The sequence below is a fragment of the Danio rerio genome, chromosome 3 (genome assembly GCF_052040795.2).
Source record: "Danio rerio strain M-AB ecotype USA chromosome 3, GRCz13ab, whole genome shotgun sequence".
Taxonomy (NCBI): Eukaryota; Metazoa; Chordata; class Actinopteri; order Cypriniformes; family Danionidae; genus Danio; species Danio rerio.
The window spans coordinates 40866098-40887043 of NC_141023.1; the positions used below are offsets into that span (position 1 = coordinate 40866098).

At 36.6% G+C, this 20946-nt stretch overlaps 1 protein-coding gene across 6 annotated transcripts in view; it reads right to left on the reverse strand.

Annotated features, from left to right (window-relative positions):
• Positions 1 to 20946, reverse strand: part of sdk1a (sidekick cell adhesion molecule 1a) — a 534220-nt gene that overhangs the window by 213500 nt on the left and 299774 nt on the right. The gene's annotated exons all lie outside the window — the stretch shown is intronic.

Genomic DNA, 20946 nt, shown 5'->3' on the forward strand with positions numbered 1-20946 from the left:
TTTTTTTGTCTGAAAGAATAAAGTCATGTCCCCTAAAAAAAGCTTGAGGGTGAGTAAATTCATTCATTCATTCATTTTTCTTCAAGCTTAGTCCCTTATTTATCAGGGGTTACTATGGTGGAATGAACCACCAACTATTCAAACATGTTTTATGCAGTGGATACACTTCCAGCTGCAACCCAGTACTGGGAAAAAACCCACTCTCTTAATTAGAATTTAGATTCTCTGCCCGTGCCTAAGCCTGAACCTGAGCCCTGACAATATTTCCTGCCACTATCTTCGGGCCGGGCGGTGCCGTGCCGTGATCAAGCATTTGTGTTTTTTTTTAGTCATTACTTAATTAGCCTAATTGCGTGAAGAGTTATAAACAAATCTAAAATGAAAGCATTCGATTACTTTTGTACTCTTTGTGCTCATTTAAGACAAAATTTTAAATATTATTTTATAATATTTGTCTGTTTGAAAACACACCCCAAAGCGTCCACTTCCGCTCATCTTCAAATAGCGTGCACAGAAGCTGATCTGAGAACATTGCCTTTATATGAAGCATGTTCGCCAGTCACCTGTGCGCAGCTCTTATGGAGAGCAGTAGCACCGCACAGGCGCTTGCCTTTCTCACTGGATGCAGCTGTAGCACTCAGCTGATCGGCGGCTGCAGCACAGGTCAATCTCTCTCTGTTCAATCTAGTTACCTATCTATCTTTCTATAAAAATACACTTTTTATTTTTACTTTTCATCTGCACCAAGGCCTGCAGCAACTTCCTGTGTGGTGTGACACATGAGTTACATGATTTAACTGACTTAGAGGTTGCATAGTGAATGAGCCCATTTTTATATTAATTTCAACAAGGTTTTAAGACAAAATAAAGCAAAAACAACTCTTTTGAACAGCTCTTGCAGTTGGACTATATCACATTTGAGGTTGACTCTTTGATGCTACTTTCACTTTTCATAGAAAGATACATAAAAATGCTTAAACAAGATGATAGCGGGATTGAATGATAAAAAACGGGAGAATCCTGGCAAAAACGGGAGGATTGAAAGGTATATGCTGAAAGAATGATAGACATCCATCAAGGTCCTCTATTGTCACTTGTTCAAGCATACTCCTGAGAGCGAGGTAAGATAAATCTAAACTAATATCTATAGTTCAAACAACTCAGAATTGTAGCTGAGAAAGTCTGTTATAACAGCCCACGTTTAAAAAAAAAATAGTTGGGTTTAAATTGGGGTTGGGCTCAAACACAAGATGCATGGGCTCGGTTAGGGTCGGGTTTAATTTTTTGAAGCTCTATCTCTCATTCAAACTGTGTATTCACTCATACTCTACAGTCAATTTAGTTAATCCATTTCACCTATAGCACCCGGAGAAAACCCACACGAACGCGGGGAGAAAATGCAAACTCCAAAGTGCTAACCACTGAGCCACCGTTTCGCCCCGTGAGTTTTAAATTTTGGGTGATTTATTTCCTTAAGTTGGATTTTAAAAAAGATTCTAAGGTAGATATCAACTAAAAGAGGGGGTTTTATGACACAAAATTGTCAGTACTAGATTTTGTGTCAAGTTAGGGCATCTGATAAGACTGTCTTAGGCTGAATCATGAGCTGCTGGGCATCTGAGCATGACTGGAGGAGGCACAGCAAACACCATCAACACGCGGCAGGACACATGTCTACACACTAATCCACTTCATTACCAGAGAAAGACAACTGGCCATGTGTAAATAAGCATCTAATTGGATAGTAAAATAATTCCCAGTCACCAAGCATGTTAATAAAAGCAGGTGAAGCGACTTTTTTTTCTTCCAATTAATGATATAATTATGCTGTTGTATCGCACTGCTGGGGTCAGAAGTACTAGTTTAAAGGCCTCTCTGCTCTGATCAAAGCACAGTTCAAGTAAAAGTGCCTTCTTGTCTCTTTTTGAGACTTTTGCAAAATAAATGTTTTGAATTGGCAACTGCCCCCGCTAAATGAATGCGTGCTTGTCCATTTATGCAGAGAGAGGTCTTGTAAATCAAAATGTGCAAGAATGTCTGTGAAATAATGAGGACACCAACTGTTTTTGCACAAATTAATTAGTGTAGAGCGACGAGTATGAACAACAGAGTGCAGGATTCAGGTTAGGAAAACAGCCTGAACCGTTTGAAATAAATGCTTGTCCAGTAATCACCCAGAGAATAGACTTCTGCTTCAATGATTCAGATGGGCCGACAGTGAGCACAGCTGTAGCTCAAAAGCGCTTTTCCTCTTTCTTTTCCCTCATCTCATTAATATCTCATTCCTCTTATGGCCAGACCAGGGTATTCAAACATCTGTGGCTCAAATAAGTATAAATAAATCACACATCTTTCAAGGTGTAACAGCAAAAAAAAAAAAAAAAAAAAAAAGTATACTGCACATGCTTCTGAAAATGCATTTTTATTACATTATTAGAAATAAATAAGTAAATACAAATAAATAAACAAATAGAATTAAAATACAATTCATTTAAAATATATTCATAAAATAATATGATATAACATAATGTAATATAATATTGTAAAAATGTGTAAAATTGTATAAAATTGACCTCATAAACTTATAATACTAATAAGACATTTGCTTCACTTAAATGAATGAATAACAATTAAATTATACAATTGCAATTTAAAATGCTCCTCATTTGCTTTAATGAGGGTAACATTCAAGATGCATATTAATCTTGAACTTATTAACATCATATTTAAAAATAAATAATATGGAATAATATGATAAAATAAAAATCATCAGTACAGAAAAAAGTACTATAAAAATGAGATTTGCTCCAGCGGAGTGAGTATTGTAATGTAATGTAATGTAATTAGGTAGGTCCAGATCTGATCACGTGATCGAAAATTAGATGTTACCTCCTGATCATTACATATAATTATATATATATTCAGATTATTTTTTTAACACACCTCTAGTTATGTGGTGGCACAGAGTTAGACCTCTTTCTTGACTTCACACAGAAACAGCAATGTGTGCGGCATGACATCACTTTGTTGCAGAGACGCTTTTGGTTAAATGCCTGCAAAAATGATCGCTGGAGAACTACGCACACTACACTAAAGAACTGCAAATCCTAGCCTGCACCTCGCACACACCTGCTCCTGTTTTCCACTGATAGCAAACAGAAACAGCTAAAGCTATCCATGAACTGATTCAAGGACTATACAAATAGCACTTTGCAGGTACAGTGAGACTCCACCCACTGCTGTGTGACTCAAAATGCGCAAAACACTGAGAAATAACTTTGCAGGAGTAGATTTGACTATATATGAGACATTATTTTTATTATATTGATAAAATAACATTCAAACCCCTAGCATCATTAAGGTTAGAGACCAATCAGCGCTACATTTTTAGATTGTGATTGTTAGTGGATCCAGAACATTTAGAAAATGTAGTTCTCAGCGAACAAACCATCATAAAAAAAAACTGATGTTACTATTGATGAGACAATCATGATTAGCCTATTTAATTTCCTTTGCTTCTCCGTCTGTGTGCTTCTACAGTAAATCAGTTCAGTATTTTTACTATGCTACACAACTGCTCCCTGCTGGTCATGTCTTTCCTGTGTTGGACCATTTTGTGCTCTACCACGCAGTACTGCAGCATTGCAAGTGGTCACGTTCATTCATTCACGCATTATCAGTAGCCACATCTGCACACACACATCTGGGCTCACTCTTTGTAAACTGTTTGGTGAACTTTACAATGTTTTCCCCTTGCCTTGATTGACCCTTGCATTGTCTGTTTGTTTACATTGCTTGCCACTGGAACTGACCATTCGCTTGGTTATGACCACACTCTGGATTTCCCTACATGTACACTGTTTGCTCCTGTTCTGACCATAGTTTGTATGACCACTCTCTTAAATAAACCTGCATTTGGATCCTCAACTCAGTTGTCAGCGTCTATCACATAACAGTAATATAATATAACAAAAACACAGTTTTGTTGGGGGAAATTTGTATCAGTGCAGACAAACCTTACAGGCCAACATATACAGTACATTAATAAGCGAGTTGTCCCAGATGTTATCTGAAATAAAGCATACAAGTTGGATCAAGTCAAAAACCTGTGGGTTTTATAACCCTTGTTATTTCACCTAAGAACATAATCTGAGCTCTAGCTAAAAATCGACTTCATCCCAATTACACAGCTTTCACAAAAGCAGGTTTTGAAATCATTATTTTACAGTGTCTCAAGACCCTTGAAGCAAATGAAGGCTCACTAACACCGACTGCAGCCTCACTGATAAAGGAGAGCTGCGCACTACAAAAAAACCCCAATGAATAAAAGTGGTAAACGTGCTGAATGTGAATCCGCACAGGGGATCTGCAGGCAATCTCACAGGCTTAAATGTTACAGCAATCTCCAGTGTCAGAGGTTCCTCCAGAACTCACCTCGCCGGGGAGATCATTACGCAGCTCCATCTCCAGCTAAATTACACGGCTGGAGCTGGAGTCCAGTGGCTGGAAATGAAGTTGCACTACTGCGAACAGTGAAGAGTGCTGAGATGCGGGAATAATACAATATGGATTCTTCCCAGCTCTAGCCCTCTGGCTTTTCGCCTATGGAAATGTCTGATCTTTGCCTGGGGGAATTCCAAAAGTAGTGTAAAAATCTTAAATGGGTTGCTAACTTGATAAAAGTCTAGAGTCAAAGAACGGTTTAATGATATCTATTGTTTAGGACTGAGTGCATTCTTTTTATATGCTTCAATTATGGCTGCCTTTTTAAAATAATATAATATAATATAATATAATATATATATATATATATATATATATATATATATATATATATATATATATATATATATATATATATACTTCTATATATATATATAAATTTCTTCTCTAGAGTGATATGTATAGTGTGATAAAGCATTTTTGCAGAAGTAGATAAAGCTGATAGAAATGCAAAGACCTGATTGTCTAAAATTAACTTGAGCTCCGCAGCGAAACTTCCTGTGAGCAAAGCAGAGATGGGTTAAAAATGAACACAGAATTTGCAGTTGAGAAGTCTTGTGTGTCAGGGTTCTGCCACTCTGGTCTTGTAAATTCTTGTTTTGGTGGCAGAGTCCGGACACCAGCTCTGTCTTGTCCTGTTTCTGTCATTGTGTGTGTCTCTGTATGGGTGCCGTCGTCAGCGCGCGCAGACTGTGCGTGTTCCCGCTTGATGCAGGCCCATGGGCTCTGTGCGTGCCTGGGACAGGCGCTCTTGTACTCGTGTTTGTGTTTTGTTCTGTCTGCATCACGCTCTTTTATTCTCAGCGTCTCCGTCTAGTTGGTTTCGGTTTTGGTTGGCGCTGAGATGAAACATGCGCGTTGCATATGTGTGAGCCACGGTAAGGTGCTTTCATCTATCTTGTGCTCGTGTCTTGCGTCTATTTGTGTTTGTGTTGTCCAAGCACGTGGCTCTGTGTTTACATTGTGGCCGCGTGTTTTAGTCTTGTCCTTTTATTGTGAACGCGTGATTAATAAGTTCTCTCATTGGTTACGTGTTCTTGTCCCGTTTTATGTGAGCACATGGCTTGTTTTGTCTCTTTGTGTCATGTGCTCTCCTGTCATGTGCTCTCCCGTCTATTGTCCCACCCGTCTTGTTAACCCATTATTAGTTAATTTTATTCATCTGTGTGTGTTAATTTACTTCTGCTTATCTTCTCCTCATGTCTGCTGTCTTGTGCCAGTTCGTCATCGTTTCTCTCCTTGTCCTGTTATGTAGTCCAGCCCTCATCCCTACTAGCCTGCCCAGTCAAGTTTGTTTGCTTGTTTTGCTAGTGTTTCCCCCCTCTGGGTAGTTTATTTTACTGTTTTGACTTTTATTTTATTTTGTAAAAAAAAAAAAAAACATTGTCCCCGCAATTAAGTCCTCGCTCCTTTTCCCCACCCACTAACTGTGTCATTGGATTTGTTAAAAAAGAGTATGTATGTATGGGTGCGGCCAATAGAGGTCTGGAGAATAATTGACAAGTGACGAATTTCACTAAACTCCACCTGTTAATCTCAACTGCGTATAAAAGTGCGAATTAGGAAAGGAAAGTTGTTGCGCACCACCTGAATGTAATTCTTGCATTGCATTGGGGATACCAGAATTTTGTTCATCGAATCATTCATTTGTATCTATTAAATGACTAAAATGTTTGACATTAAAGAAAACCCTCACCTGACCTTCATTATTGAACACGCATGGAATTGATTATATATTCCAACATGACAAATATAAATAGTTCAAAATGATATATTTTTATACAGTAAACAACTGATTTTATTTAAAAAACTTCATAAAAGTTTGAACTGATCTTATGAACAGAATAACTGTAATTTCAAAATTGCAAAGTGATTATATAGACCTTACATTTATGATTTTACGTAATTAGCATGCCAAAAATAAATTATTTCCTTTTCCTTGCATAGCAAATTAACATGCAACATGACTGTTGCATAAAAAAATAATAGGTTAAATAACAAAATGGGATTTAATTAACAAAGTTATATAAATCTGTTTTAAATCAATTGAAAATGAAAGAACTAAGAACTGAAACCAACTCAAATGTTCCTGAATAAAATGTGTTACAGTAATGTACAAATGTAGAAAACACGTTTTGAGAGGTGTTTTTGCCAGTTCAGAGCTGTTCTACAAGCAAAAAAAAAAAAAAACTAAACTAAACACAGATAGTATGTTTTACTTCAGAAAATTTTTACATCGTATCAATTACAATAATATTAAAATAGCATTTATCGGCCAATAATGATATGGCCCACAATATGGTAATACTGATGAATAGAATCACTGAACAAACACTTCCTTGAAATAGACAATTTTTATAACATCTAAATGTCTTTATCTTCACTTTGGATCATTCAAGTGTCCTTGCTGAATTGAGCATTGATTTCTTACAAAAAAACGCATCCTCCAGACCCTACTAAGATAATCTAACAGCAGCTTTCACTCGATAATCTCCATGCAGCATTAATGAGAGCAGCAGCAGGCAGACCTGAGAGACTCTTTCCTGATCTGCTGCTGCTGCGAGGGGGAATCAGGGGAAAGCAGGTCCTTCTGAGAGGTTAATCATCCAGCAGTCCAGGAGCTGCTCTCTGGAGATCAGAACTGCACAGTCCAGCTCTGAGCTTAAACACACACACACACACACACACACACACACACACACACACACACACACACACACACACACACACACACGTGCGCGCACACACACACACACACACACACACACACACACACACACACACACACACACACACAATGGCGGGACATCCACAGAGTTCCTGCCTGACTGCTGACTGTCCCTGAGGGGCCCGTCAGTGGCAAAACACACTTGTGTCGCCTTCTGGTTATACGGCACATGACAAAGGGCAAATAGAGAGCCAAAAAAAAGACAGTCGCATATCGTCTAAGTACAGTAAAAAGGAAACTCAAAGTCAGGAAAAATCTGCTTCTATTAGCTTGTTCTTCAAAGTTATCCACAGCTCCCAATTGTAATTATGTAAATTATTATTATTGCTGTTTAATTAAACTATTATATTAATTATTACAATTTTTTTTACTATTCTGTAATAAAGTTATTTTTTTTACTGTTTCAGTCTGTATTATTATTATTACTTAGTATTAGTATTATTATTATATACATATGTTATTGTTATTATTATTAATATTAATATAATTAGACTTATATTAATTATTTCAATTCATTATTATTATAGGAACTAACACTTACAAATTATTTTTAAAAAAACTGTTTTTATTCTATATTTTTTATTATTATATACAATTGATCATATTTGTGTTTTATTTTATTTATACATATACACATTATTTATTCATTCATTCATTTTCTTTTTACATTAACTATTATAATTCATTATTATTGTATATTCTATACATGAAAAAAATATTACAATTAAAAATGCTGTTTTTATTCTACATTATTATTATTATTATTATTATTATTATTATTATTATTATTATATACAAATTATTTATTTATGTCAGGAAAATTGTCCTTCTCGTTGCTTGTTCTTGAAAGTGATCCACTCAATCAACCCAACTGTAAATATATTTTATTATAATAATAATTATTATTATGTAATTGAACAACTGTATTAACAATAACAACTTTGTATTATTCTTATTCTAAAAATAAGATGTTTTTGCTGTTTCTTATTTTATATTATTATTATTGTTAAATACATATATTATTTTATATTATTATTATTGTTATTATATTTAACTAGACTAGTACAATAACTCTTATAATTCATTATTATTTTATATTCTATAATTGAAACATGTGATCAAATTTAAAAATGTTGTTTTATTATATATATTATTATTTATGATGTACAATTTTTTATTTCTGTATATTTTTATTATATGTATGCATTATAATGTATATTGTATGCATTTGTATACATTAATGTAAAGATTATTATTATTCATAACAACAACCAGAATACTAATAGTAATAATTTTATTCTTAATTTTAAAATATGTATTTTATTATATAAACTAAAGGGGGAAATAGAGGGGAGAACGAAAGTCAGTCGTTTCTTGTCCCATTTTATGACTGTGCAGGAAAATGAAAGTCATGGAAAATGAGTTTCTCTTTTACCTGCTCTTCAAAGAGAGCCCCAGCTCCCTGCAGGTAAATTAAAAAAAGAGTGACTGCTGTTTGTCAGGAAAATACTCCTACTTTTAAGAGTATTCAAATGTAAAATGGATTTTAAAAAACAGATATGGCACCTCTGCAGAGCAACCTTTTAACAAAAAGAATCATTGCATTTCCATTTTGTGGACATTAGCATATGTAGGATGCTGTACTTTGAGGAGTACTGTGTGACGAACTTTGCACATGCAGTGAAAAGGGAGCAAATATCTGCATCTTTCAGAAGCATTACATCAGTTCAGCTGTTTTAAAGACACTGCAGCTTTCCAACAACATTAACAAGCTACTCTTTTATATGCAGTGAACCAAAACACAACATCTCCAGGTTTTGTATATTGCATAATGCACAAGGGTTTACAGCAGAGGATATGATAAATCAAATTCAATATCAAACTTAGATTATATTTGCTATATGAGGCTGTTCTCAGGTAGCACAATAGTTATTGATTTTATACAACAGTTCAGAAAATATGCTGTAAAAATATTAGTAAATTAACAGTTTTCTGTTTTTTGTGATGAGTGTTTTTTCCATTTATTTATGCTTTTGAATGGTATAATAAGGTCTTTATCTTTCCTCCAGTGGCTTTTGATGTTGGAAAGTTGGTAAAAGTGACTTTTATTGGCATTTTTAATATTGATATATTGTCCGGATTGGTGTTTTAAATTTCAAATCCTGGTAATAATCTGCCGGTACTCTTTCTGTTATTTTGCAGACTTATATATATATATATATAATATATATATATATATATATATATATATATATATATATATATATATATATATATATATATATATATATATATATATATATATATATATATATATAATTTTATTCATTTATTTTTTGAGTCATATACACATATATTACTTGTGTTGATGTGATTTTAAGTTCAGTTAAGTTAATTTTCAGCTGAGGTATCAAGTCGGTATGAGATCAGTTAATGGAACTTAAATTAAGTCCAAACAACTTTATAGCTACACAATTGATTTGTTTTGCTTCTAGCATTACAGTTAACTCAAAAATATAATTACTTAATTCATAACTCATTAGGTTTGAGTTCTGCTTAATATAATTGGTTTATGCATCACCATAACTCTTTTATATTAATTCAAAGTAGCTTGATAAGAAAATTATTTAACATTCAATTTACAAACTTTTTATCAGGTTTTACAGTGTAGTGTGCACAAGATGGAATTATGTTCTTTTAGACACAATATTTTCTATTTGGTCAATTTTGTCAAATGAAAATAGTAAGCAACAGGAAGGCTACATTTCAGATTTTTTAATGAATCATCAATTTAACCAAATAAAGTGAACCAAGTGATTTAAGGATTGCAATTATGTAGAGATTTATTTACATAATTTCTGCATGATGCAACCGTTTTAATAATTCAAAAATATAACTCATTGAGACATTCACCAGTTAGAAAACATGGCAGCTTTAGTTACTTATTTGGTAGGGGTGTCAAAATTAATTGTTTCTTCAATGCACTGCCATGCAGTAGTAGATAATTTGTTATTGGTTCATTAATAGATCATCACTGGTTATTACGTAAAGACATCATTTATCTCATATGCATTATGTTGTGGTAAAATATTATTCGAATGAGGCGAGGGTGAAAAATTAAGTTGCTCCAACTACTTAACTGTGCACAATTCACTGCATGCGAGTCACTAACACTGAAGTACAGCAGAACAAGGACACACTATTTCACTGCTAGGAAGAAAATACAAGCTCTATGTCTCTCTCTTCAGACCTTTGAACTGCTGGCAAGTTTGTAAAGTAACTTTTTCTCTCTTCAATCGCTATTAATGCGATACTTATGGATCCTGATCTGAGTGTCTGTAGAGCGAGTTTTCTCCACGGCGTCTACGGATCAGCTGTGATGGCTGTTGTTACGATAACCAGCGATCGTTCTTCGGAGATCGCTGGTTTCCACTATAATCATGAACTTCACTTCCGCATTTCCCAGGACTACATATTCATTCATGCACTTCTTCCAAACACGCACGCCTGCTCATTCATCTCGCTTGATTACACTCACCAGCTGAACCTTGTCAAGGACTGATAACACACCATACTTATGCCACTCATGAACTCATCCAGTTGGCCGAGTCTTGTTAGCTGTACCAGTAACATTACAACGCGTTTCTCCTTGTCTTGTTTATCCATGCTTAGACCCTAGCCTTGTGTATCCTGTTATCCTGTTTAGCCGCCTGCCTTACGACCTATTGCCTGTACCTTGATTACGACTCTGGATTTGCCCGCACATACCTGATCACACCTGATTTGACCATTGCTTGCCTGACTGTGAATAAACCTGCATTTGGATCCTACCTTCTGTTGTGGTGTTACTCCCCGGCGTGACAGCTGTGCACTTTATTACGCGCATATAGACAGTTACCGCTCATTTCTCAGTGTCCATGACAGTCATCAGTAAACAGTGCGGATAGTTTTAGAGCCAATCGCAGCCCTTTCTGTTGAGCGAGTGAACACAATGACCAATCATAGGAATGTAAGAGCACACTCAACAACGCTCAAAAAGCAAGCGGAATAATATTTACAGTAGTTTATTCTCTATGAATGCTCATGTTATCTTTTGTTATTTGTATTTGAGTTTTGTCTGAAACATTCAAAAAAGGGTGTTTTTTGAGCAGGTAAAATTAAAGGTACAGTTCATACATCCAACTGCTTGTATTAACAAAGCTGTATTACAAATAATACACTGTATAAATATACATATATTTAAAATACTTGTGTTGTGAAGAAAAATATATAATTGTGGATGAAAAGCATCGCTAATGCACTGTATTGCACCGAGATATTGAATTGAATCTGATCGATAAATTGATAATCCAAACCAAACCAAATCAAACCGTGAGAGCAGTCTAGGTTTTACTGCTCATTCATTTTCTTGTCAGCTTAGTCCCTTTATTAATCCGGGGTCGCCACAGCGGAACGAACCGCCAACTTATCCAGCAAGTTTTTTACGCATCGGATGCCCTTCCAGCCGCAACCCATCTCTGGGAAAGTTTGGTATCATTTAAATATATAAAATAAACTTCCAGATGAATAAAAAAGTCATAGTTCCTCCCATAAAACAAAGTTCTGTCATTAATTACTCTTTGTGAATTTCCCTCTATGAACTTTTTTATACATCAGATGTTTCAGTTTAATGGACTTCCAATGGAGAGAGAAATAAAAACCTAATAAAAATCTTAATCGTTGTTTTAAAGATGAATGGAAAACCTAACGTTTTGGAACGACATGAGGTTGAGTAAATAATGGCACAATTTGAATTCTGGCATACACTATTGCTTTTAATTTTTTTAAAGTACTGAAGCTCCCCCAGCAGTGTACAGATGAGCGCGGTCATCAAGCAGTACCACAGTCCACATCTATCAAAGTAAAAGTTCCACTAAACGACTCCAAGACCGGTTTTAATTATCTCAGCAATTCGCCCCATAACCTTCTTTTCATATGAGAATGAGTTTTGCTCAAACATAAATCATTCTTGGCGTGAAGGCCACGACAGGGTTGTTCTGTAATCCCCCCAAACGCCCTCTATGTCTTTTAAACGAGCGAGCGAACACCCTCATTCTCGCGCTGAAGCTAATTGAGCTTTAATTGCACTGATGGCATTGTGCAGTCTCGTCCTGCGCTAATATTACAACAGCCTAAACGCTCCATGCTCAACAAATGTGTGCAAAATGACCCGCCGCCATTAGCATATTTGAGCTGTCAGAAAGTGCCAGTCCGATCCGGCAGTCATTCCAGGAACTCGAAGTCATCAGAGACTCCAGACACCCTCTGCATAGATTCCTTTGGCCTTGGGTTGAAATGCAATGGCAAATGCCAACAGCATTTCGGTAAGTGCTCCTTTATAGTCACAGCATTAACATCCATTGTTCAGACAGCATTCGCAAAATGGCTTTCAGCAATTTGCTTCAGAGGTAATTCATATAGACAGACAGAATGAAGAACGATAAGCATCATCTTAAGAATACCCAATGCAAACATAAAGAGAGGAGGAGCCGGCTGATTCTCTGTACGCCCATGATGCCTCTGTTTGCCAAGGAGTTTTGGCCACACTGGCCAGTCAATAAGTGTGTGAGTACTGTAGCTATTGCACTGTGACACAAGATAACAGCCGCTTTTTCCACATGACAGCAAAGTGTATTAAAGGGTCAGGTCACCCGAAATGACAATTCTGTCATCATTTACTCGGCCCTGTCATTGCAGACCTGCTTGAGTTGTTTTATTCTGTGAAACACAAGAGATATGTTCCAGCAGGAAAGAATGGACTTGCATTTAATTTCAAGTGTATTTGTATAGCGCTTTTTACAGTAATTATTGTTTCAGAGCAGCTTTACAAAAGATATTCACATTACAATCATAATAGGAAAATGGTGTATGTGTAATAAGGGTAATTAACAAGTGTTTACATTAATTAGTTAGTCTACAGTTGTAGAATACAATGTTCTCTTCATAAACAACAACAACTATAAACTATGTGACAGCTCTTTTTGAGCCGACAATGAAACTTAAAGTTCACCAAAAATGTAATTTCAGACGCTGCTGCAGTCACTGATTACTTACACTTTCACTGATGTACTTGGTGTTTCTTTACCAGCACCAGGCCTTATGATAACTACCAAAAGGTTTCTTTTACGTAATGGAATGTTGTTTTTTTAATGAATAAAAAAATAGAATCAGGTTAGCACAGCAAGAAGGTCACTAGTTTGAGTCCCGGCTGGGCCAGTTGGCATTTCTGCGTGGAGTTAGCATACAGGAATTAGAGTGTGAAATTCAATACCTTTTAAGACTTTTTTAAAGACTCTGACCATGCATTTCAAGACCTTTTAACCCCTATTCAACTGGAAACACTGGCGAGAGTTTATCTTACAGTATATTTACTGAATATTAATGTAAGAAACTAATCCAAAACTAAAACATTACATATATACTAAATAAAAATCTATTAAATCTAGCAAATTCAGCATGGTGGTGCCTCTAGAACTGCAGAAATAATGGTGTTGCCTTGGTTTCTGCAGTAAACAAAGCAGCAGGATGTCAAATCTAGCAGGATTTTATTGATTTTATAAACAACACAGCATTCTGATATTCGCAGATTTATTTCAGACAAACTTTACCATACAACCAAACATTGCATAATCAAAAATGATATAAATTTAACACCTTGCAAAATAGCATTTTTAATACTTTTTTAAGGGCCTTAAAGTTCTCTACATAGACTTATCAACTTTAAAATACTTGATAAGACCCCACGGATACTCTGTTTTAATAACAAAACAAAAAAAACAAAAAAAAATAATAATCCCTTACATTTTAAAAGCGGTTTTCTTGACACTCATAGCACTTTACACATTTTTGGGGGGAATCTTCTCATCCACCAACCAGTGTGCAGCATCTACCTGGATGACACGACAGCAGCCATATTGTGGCAGACAAATTAGTGGAGAGGCGACAGAGTGATGATGAAGCCAATTATGATATGGAGATGTTCAGAAACCCATGATGGACAGAAGCCAGTGGGCAAATTTGGCCAGGATGCCAGGGTTAAACCCTTACTCTTTATTTGAAGGACATCCTGAGTTTATTTGTAAAAAGGTGAATCAACGATTGTTTTACTTAAGGAAATTAAAAGGACTTAATGTAGATAGACCTCTTTTTAGGACATTTTATTCTTTTATCTTTTATTAAATCTGTTTTAACTTTTGGAGTAATATGCTGGTATGGTAATTTGAAGTTGACAAGTAAAAACAACCTTTCAAAAATGTTATTTTATTTTATGTATCCTCATTTTAGCAGTTTTGCTTCCTGCCATTAGGCAGAAGGTATACTTATTGTAGACGGGCAACGTCCAACAGATATTTGCATTCATTTGATCCAACTGCAGTTGGGTTGCTTAAGCTTTAAGCTGTTTGTTTTTTATTTATTTAATTTTTCCTTGATTATGATTAGTTTTTATTGTTGTCAAGTGTGACTTGTTGCTGTTAAATGTCAGCTATTGCAGTAAACCTAATTGCCCTTAGGGGAAAAAAAGACATTCTAATCCAATCTAATCCTGGGTTTTTTTAACACCCACAGAGAGTCAGGACCTCGATTTAACATCTAATCTGAAAGACAGTGCTCAATGAGCAGTATAGAGTCTCCATCAAATATACTGGGGCATTAGGACCCACACAGACTGCAGGTTAAGTCCCTCCTGCTGGTCTCACTAATACCACTTTCGGAAGCAACCTAGCTTTCCCATGTGGTCTTCCATCCACCAGACCAGATCCACTGACCAGGTGCAGCCCTACTCAGCTTCAGTGGGTGATCATGTGAAAGTTCTCCTTGTGTTCGTGTAGGTGTTCTCTGGGTGCTCCGGTTTCTTCCACAGTCCAAAGACAGGTGGTGTAAGTCAATTGGGTAAACAAAATTGGGCGTAGTGTATGAGTGCGTGTGAATGCGAGAGTGTATGGATGTTTCCCAGTTATGGGTTGTGGCTGGAAGGGCATCCGCTGCATAAAAACATATGCTGGAATAATTGGCAGTTCATTCCGCTGTGGTGACCCCTGATAAATAAGAGACTAAGGCGAAGGAAAATGAATGGCAATACAATCTGTTTGGCCTACAGTATTCAAAAGCAGCAAAAAAAGTTTATTTGCTCCACATTCAAAGCCTGAACATTTTTCAATTTAAAGTTTCAACTTTGTTTGAAGCCTTGAAGTATTAACAAAGAATGTATGACTTTTTGCTTAAACTGTGCTATTTGTAAGGACATAAAAAGCAGCAAAATTAGAGAAAGTTTAACTTTGAGGCTGAAATATTCAAAATGCTGGTCAGTCTTCTAGGATTGGATATTACAATCGCAGCAGAAATAATACGTCCACAATGAAATGAAATTGTGTTCATCAGGGATTGTCATTTTTTATGGCCAAGCCAGACTTTTTTTTTGCAAATGCTGGCATAAAGAGGTTAGATGACACTAAAAATGTTATTACCAGGGAACTGCATTACCGCCTTTTTGAGGAGAATGAAAAGTTTGTTATCATCGCTTCCAGGCGCATTTTTTTTAGTCACAAAGAAAGCTGTCTGACTTCCAACACAACACAACACACACAACACAACACACACACATATACAGAAGGGAGGCATATCCGTATATATTCCTCCCCATTCCATTCTGATGTTGGAATGATGCTCTTTGCATATGCAAACACTCCACTTCAATGCCTTTGCCATCTGTTTGCAATCCATGAAATAGAATGCTACTGTGGATATACAAAAATGATTGCAGCGACACTTTGAGGCTCTGCGCTGCTACAATGAAAGCCGGGAGAGGGCCCTGAACGCAGTGTGATTCGCGCCAAAAGAGATGGCTGTTTATTTTTACATCACAATCGCGCCACGCTGGAGTTTCATAAAGGAGATATCTCAGATGCATCGGCCCGCCACGAACGCGCTCATTTACATGCAGTGTTTGTTGCGGAGCAGGCAACAAAATGCGCCGGCTTTCCTGTAAGCAGACTTAACCACTGTACTTCCATGACCTACTTCCACTGAAAACCATACTTGAGCAAACGTGACTGACAGGCTGACAAGCGAGTGACTTGACTAACTCGCGCTGACCATAAAGCTGTGATAGTGGAAACACATGCTGTCATGTTGATACCCGAGGACAAACCTGCTAGATAAAGCGGCTGGAGCATCTCATATTTAGAAAGAATATCTTCTTGACTTTTTTCCGCCCAAAATACACCTGATATTTTCACTGCTGGCAGGCAAAAACTCAGTCTTAGTGTGTGAGGTTTAGGCATGGCTTGATCAAACATGTTTACTCTCATTTCTATTTGTATACCGGATGTGAATGAGCATTTTATTAGTGTTACTATTATTATTGTTATTATTATTCAGCTTGGTAGTGACTCAGTGTGCACCAGCTTGAACTGTATTCAAATGCACGCAATGACACTGGACGCTCTGCTGTGGTATCCGCTTGCGAGTTTAAAGTCTCATTTAAAAACACAATTATATTTGAGCAATGCATGTCTATGACTACATCTTGCTGTTAAACAGAACTTTTGTATATTTCCTGGGGCTGAAAAAGCTAGGAGACAGTGTGCTTGCTATTGCTTGCAATTACTAAACAATGGAGTGGGTTTCCGTCTGTTAATTACTGCAACTACACAGTTGGTAAGCTATTAATTATTACTGCAAAACTACAAAAGTTAGTTACTAATTAAAATAAATCAAAAAGGAGAATAAAAAAATATTTATGCAAATGAATAGATTGCATAACTATTGCAAATATGCATGTGATAAATTAATTAAAACAAGATTTTTGGTTAATATGAGATTTAGTTCTGTAGCAGTGTGTCCTGTATTCGTATCTTCCGTAGTTGTATTAAGTATAAAGTAAATGACGTTTAAGAAAACAGCAGAATTTTATACTATGAGGGTGTTAAATGCCTCATTTTGTTTTTTGGACGAGGGCTCTTAGGTGTACAGTTATTTTCAGATAAATGCATGGCTAAAGTAGTTCTGTTACGAAGTGGACGTTGACATTAGACGTGAGGATCCAAATGCAGTTTATTGAAGGCAAGGCTGCACAGGCAAAACAGTAATCCTATAAACGTGGTCAAAATATAGGCAAGAGGTCAGATTAGGCAACAAAAAATCAAAACGGAAACAAGGCTAGAACCAAAAACACAGCAAAAACAAACAGAAAACCGCTTCATAATGTTCATGAAAAAACAAGACTCGGCAACGAGAATGAGATTGTGATGTGTATATATAGTCCATGTAATTAGTGAAACAAGCTACAGCTCTGTCTGTGTGTGAATGTCTGGATTATTGTCAGCTGTTGAAGGAGTTGATGAGTGCAAACGGTTCTGGGAGTTGTAGTTCATTATAAATACTGGAAGTAATCTCCAGCAGAGAAAATACTGCTAGTGAACACAACAAGTTCCATGTGGGAATTAATCACATAACAGTTCCATAATTCATTGTTCAAGATGGCATTTATTCATTCATGCATTTATTTTATTTTCAGCTTTGTCTCTTTATTATTCAGGGGTCGCCACAGGGGAATGAACCGCCAACTTATCCAGCATATTATTTACACAGCGGATGCCCTTCCAGCTGCAACCCATCACTGTGAAACACCCATGCACTCTCATTCATACACTATACAGACAATTAGTACCCAATTCAGCACGTCCTTGGACTTGTGGGGAAACCAGAGCACCACATGAGCACAGGGAGAACATGCAAACTCCACACAGAAATGCTCAAAATAATGACTTTCTTGCTGTGGGTGACATCTCTACCCACTGTTCCACTGCACATTGTATTTGTAATAAAGCTGATGGCCAACTGGCCCCCGGGAAGAAAGAGGCAGAGAACCGACAAACTTTTAAATAGTTTTAATGAGTTAAAATAAAACAAACAGGCAGCAGCTCCTCACAGAGACTACCACCAAACTGAAAGCAAAAGTAAGATATAAAGTGTTCAGGCCTGGTCCTCGCTTGTTTTTCACTGCTGTATTTTCTCCTTTTACTATACAGAGCTCCTCAGTGGGACTCGAGACTAGTGTGCGAAACAAGTACTTCTTATTATCACTTAAGCACCAGCCTCACCCTGCTCCCACGGCTCTTGGCCCCGCCCACTCACTACAGTATTTTATTCATTTTTTTTATATTCGGCTTACTGTAGGTAGGCAATGGAAATGCTTTGCTCTATACTGTATTTTTACTGTATAATTCACAAATTCAGGCAAAAATAAATAAGAGAGAATAGAAGTCATTCTTCTAGGTGAAAGGACATGCTTTTCAAACATTTTGTGTGTGTGTGTGTGTGTGTGTGTGTGTGTGTGTGTGTGTGTGTTAGTGTGTGTGGTATCCCGCGGTTTGGAAAAGTCAAGGTTTTAAAACCCACAACATTTTCTGTTACCGCTTCTAAGGTATATGTGGGATTTTTTAGGACAAAAGTATCTCCAGCAGAAAAGATATAGAAAGATGCAGTTTTAAATTGTAAAGAAATCTGTGTTTTTAAAACTAATGATGACAGCAGAAATCAATGATTTATTTGAATTATTTAGCCTGACATGTTTACAGCAGCGCGAGGCAGTGCCGCAGTAGGTAGTGCTGTCACCTCACAGCAAGAAGGTCGCTGGGTCGCTGGTTCGAACCTCGGCTCAGTTGGCGTTTCTGTGTGGAGTTTGCATGTTCTCCCTGCCTTCGCGTGGGTTTCCTCCGGGTGAATTGGGTAGGCTAAATTGTCCATAGTGTATGAGTGTGTGTGTGAATGTGTGTGTGGATGTTTCCCAGAGATGGGTTGCGGCTGGAAGGGCATACGCTGCGTAAAAACTTGCTGGATAAGTTGGCGGTTCATTCTGCTTTGGCGACCCCGGAATAATAAAGGGACTAAGCCGAGAAGAAAATGAATGAATGAATGTTTACAGCTCCAAAATATTTAAAATGTTTCTAAAAATAAAATATGTCAGCTGCGTCTAAAATCGAAAATCTACTACTCAATAGGTACTGCATTTAAATTTTAATTTACTTCTCGACCATAAGAAAAGTAATATGTTTTATACAGTATGAATGTGAGTAGTATGAATGAAGCTTGAACGTACTATGGATGCCATTTTATCATTATCACATGACACACCTACTTCACTCCCATTCATAAATTCTCTTTGCGGTACATCATGGGATAGCGTAGCATTCATTGGATGCACACTTCAGAATCTCGTGGAACATAGTAGGTCGTCAGGGTACTTCTCGCATACTGTTTTTCAAATTCTATGGATTCGGACATACTAATCAGCTCACATACTGTTTTTAGCCTACTATATAATTTGGAAGAATGCAATTTCAGACGCAGGCATTGTGTTCAAAGTGGAAAAAATTCTTGTATTTTTACTCGTAAAAAGACATGTAAAAAGAATATATTTAAGTGCAGTAATCACCAGCAAACTGTGATATTTTTATCTAAGGTTATCATACTGAATCTTATACCGGCCCATGCCTAGTGAGTGTATGTGTGTGTGTGTGATGCTTTGAAAAAAATCCATTCCTGTGTCACTCTCCAACTCATATCCACTTAATAATAAGGGATGGAGAGGATGGGGGGTGCACAACTAATGTTTAATCAATTGCCACTTTTACGTATTACCTACTGTATATAGACTTTTTTAAAGTGTTGTATATAACACTTTTTTCCAATACAAAGAGGACTGCAAAACTTTTATCCTTAATGCTTTTTGCATATTTTCTGATAACTGTATTAATAATGCAGCTAGAAACAGAAACATAATATAATATTAAAATGATACAATAATGTTACAATAATACAAAAAAGACATGAGGCTGATTGAATGATGGCAGAGTTTTAGTTTTTGGGTGAATAAACCTCTTAAATCCTCCAGTGCATCATCATTAAAAACACATCCCATAAAGCTACATCTGGCTCGCTGAAAATGCTATTAGCAAAGAGGCTATGTTTAGGATGCTGATAATGTTGTCCTCTCTCCAAATTTGAAGTAGTGAGCCTATTCATTTTTGGTAGCACATTAAGTCCAGACAATGCTGTAATCAAAGAGGAAATTGAGGCTGGGCCCTGTGGGCCATTTCTAATGCATTCTCCACTACCTCTGATATTTCATCCTCCATTACTTCAGGCAAACTATCAAAAATAACAATGACATTGGGCAAATCTTGTCAAGAACACAAAAAGGGGCCAAGCGTTTTGACAGATAAGACTGCTGTGATTTGCCTCACATAATCGAGTGTGTTATCATCTTAAAAGGTTAAGTGGCGGCAAACCTATAAACAACTACTATCTGCAAAGCTGACAGCAATCTTATTATTTCTCTGTCAAGAGTTGTTGTGAGCCCCAAAACCCTGGTGCGTCTTTCACACGCTAATGAGGAGAAACGGCAGATTTCTCCAGCAGACGGTCCACCAGAGTGCCTCAAATCACCCGCTGTCGCCTCCTATCAATCTCGGCTCAAATTACAGGTGACAAGTTATCAAATCTAAGATATTACAAACTAAACACGATCTCCCAGTGGACCTATTTGTTTAAGATATAGCCAATTAAACAAGGTGCTGAGTGTCAAAGATGAAACCCTCATCGGGGCGGCTGAGCTAATGTGAAAGTCCTTAAGGAAATCAGACAGTAGGAGGGGTGCGCAAAAGATATTCTGG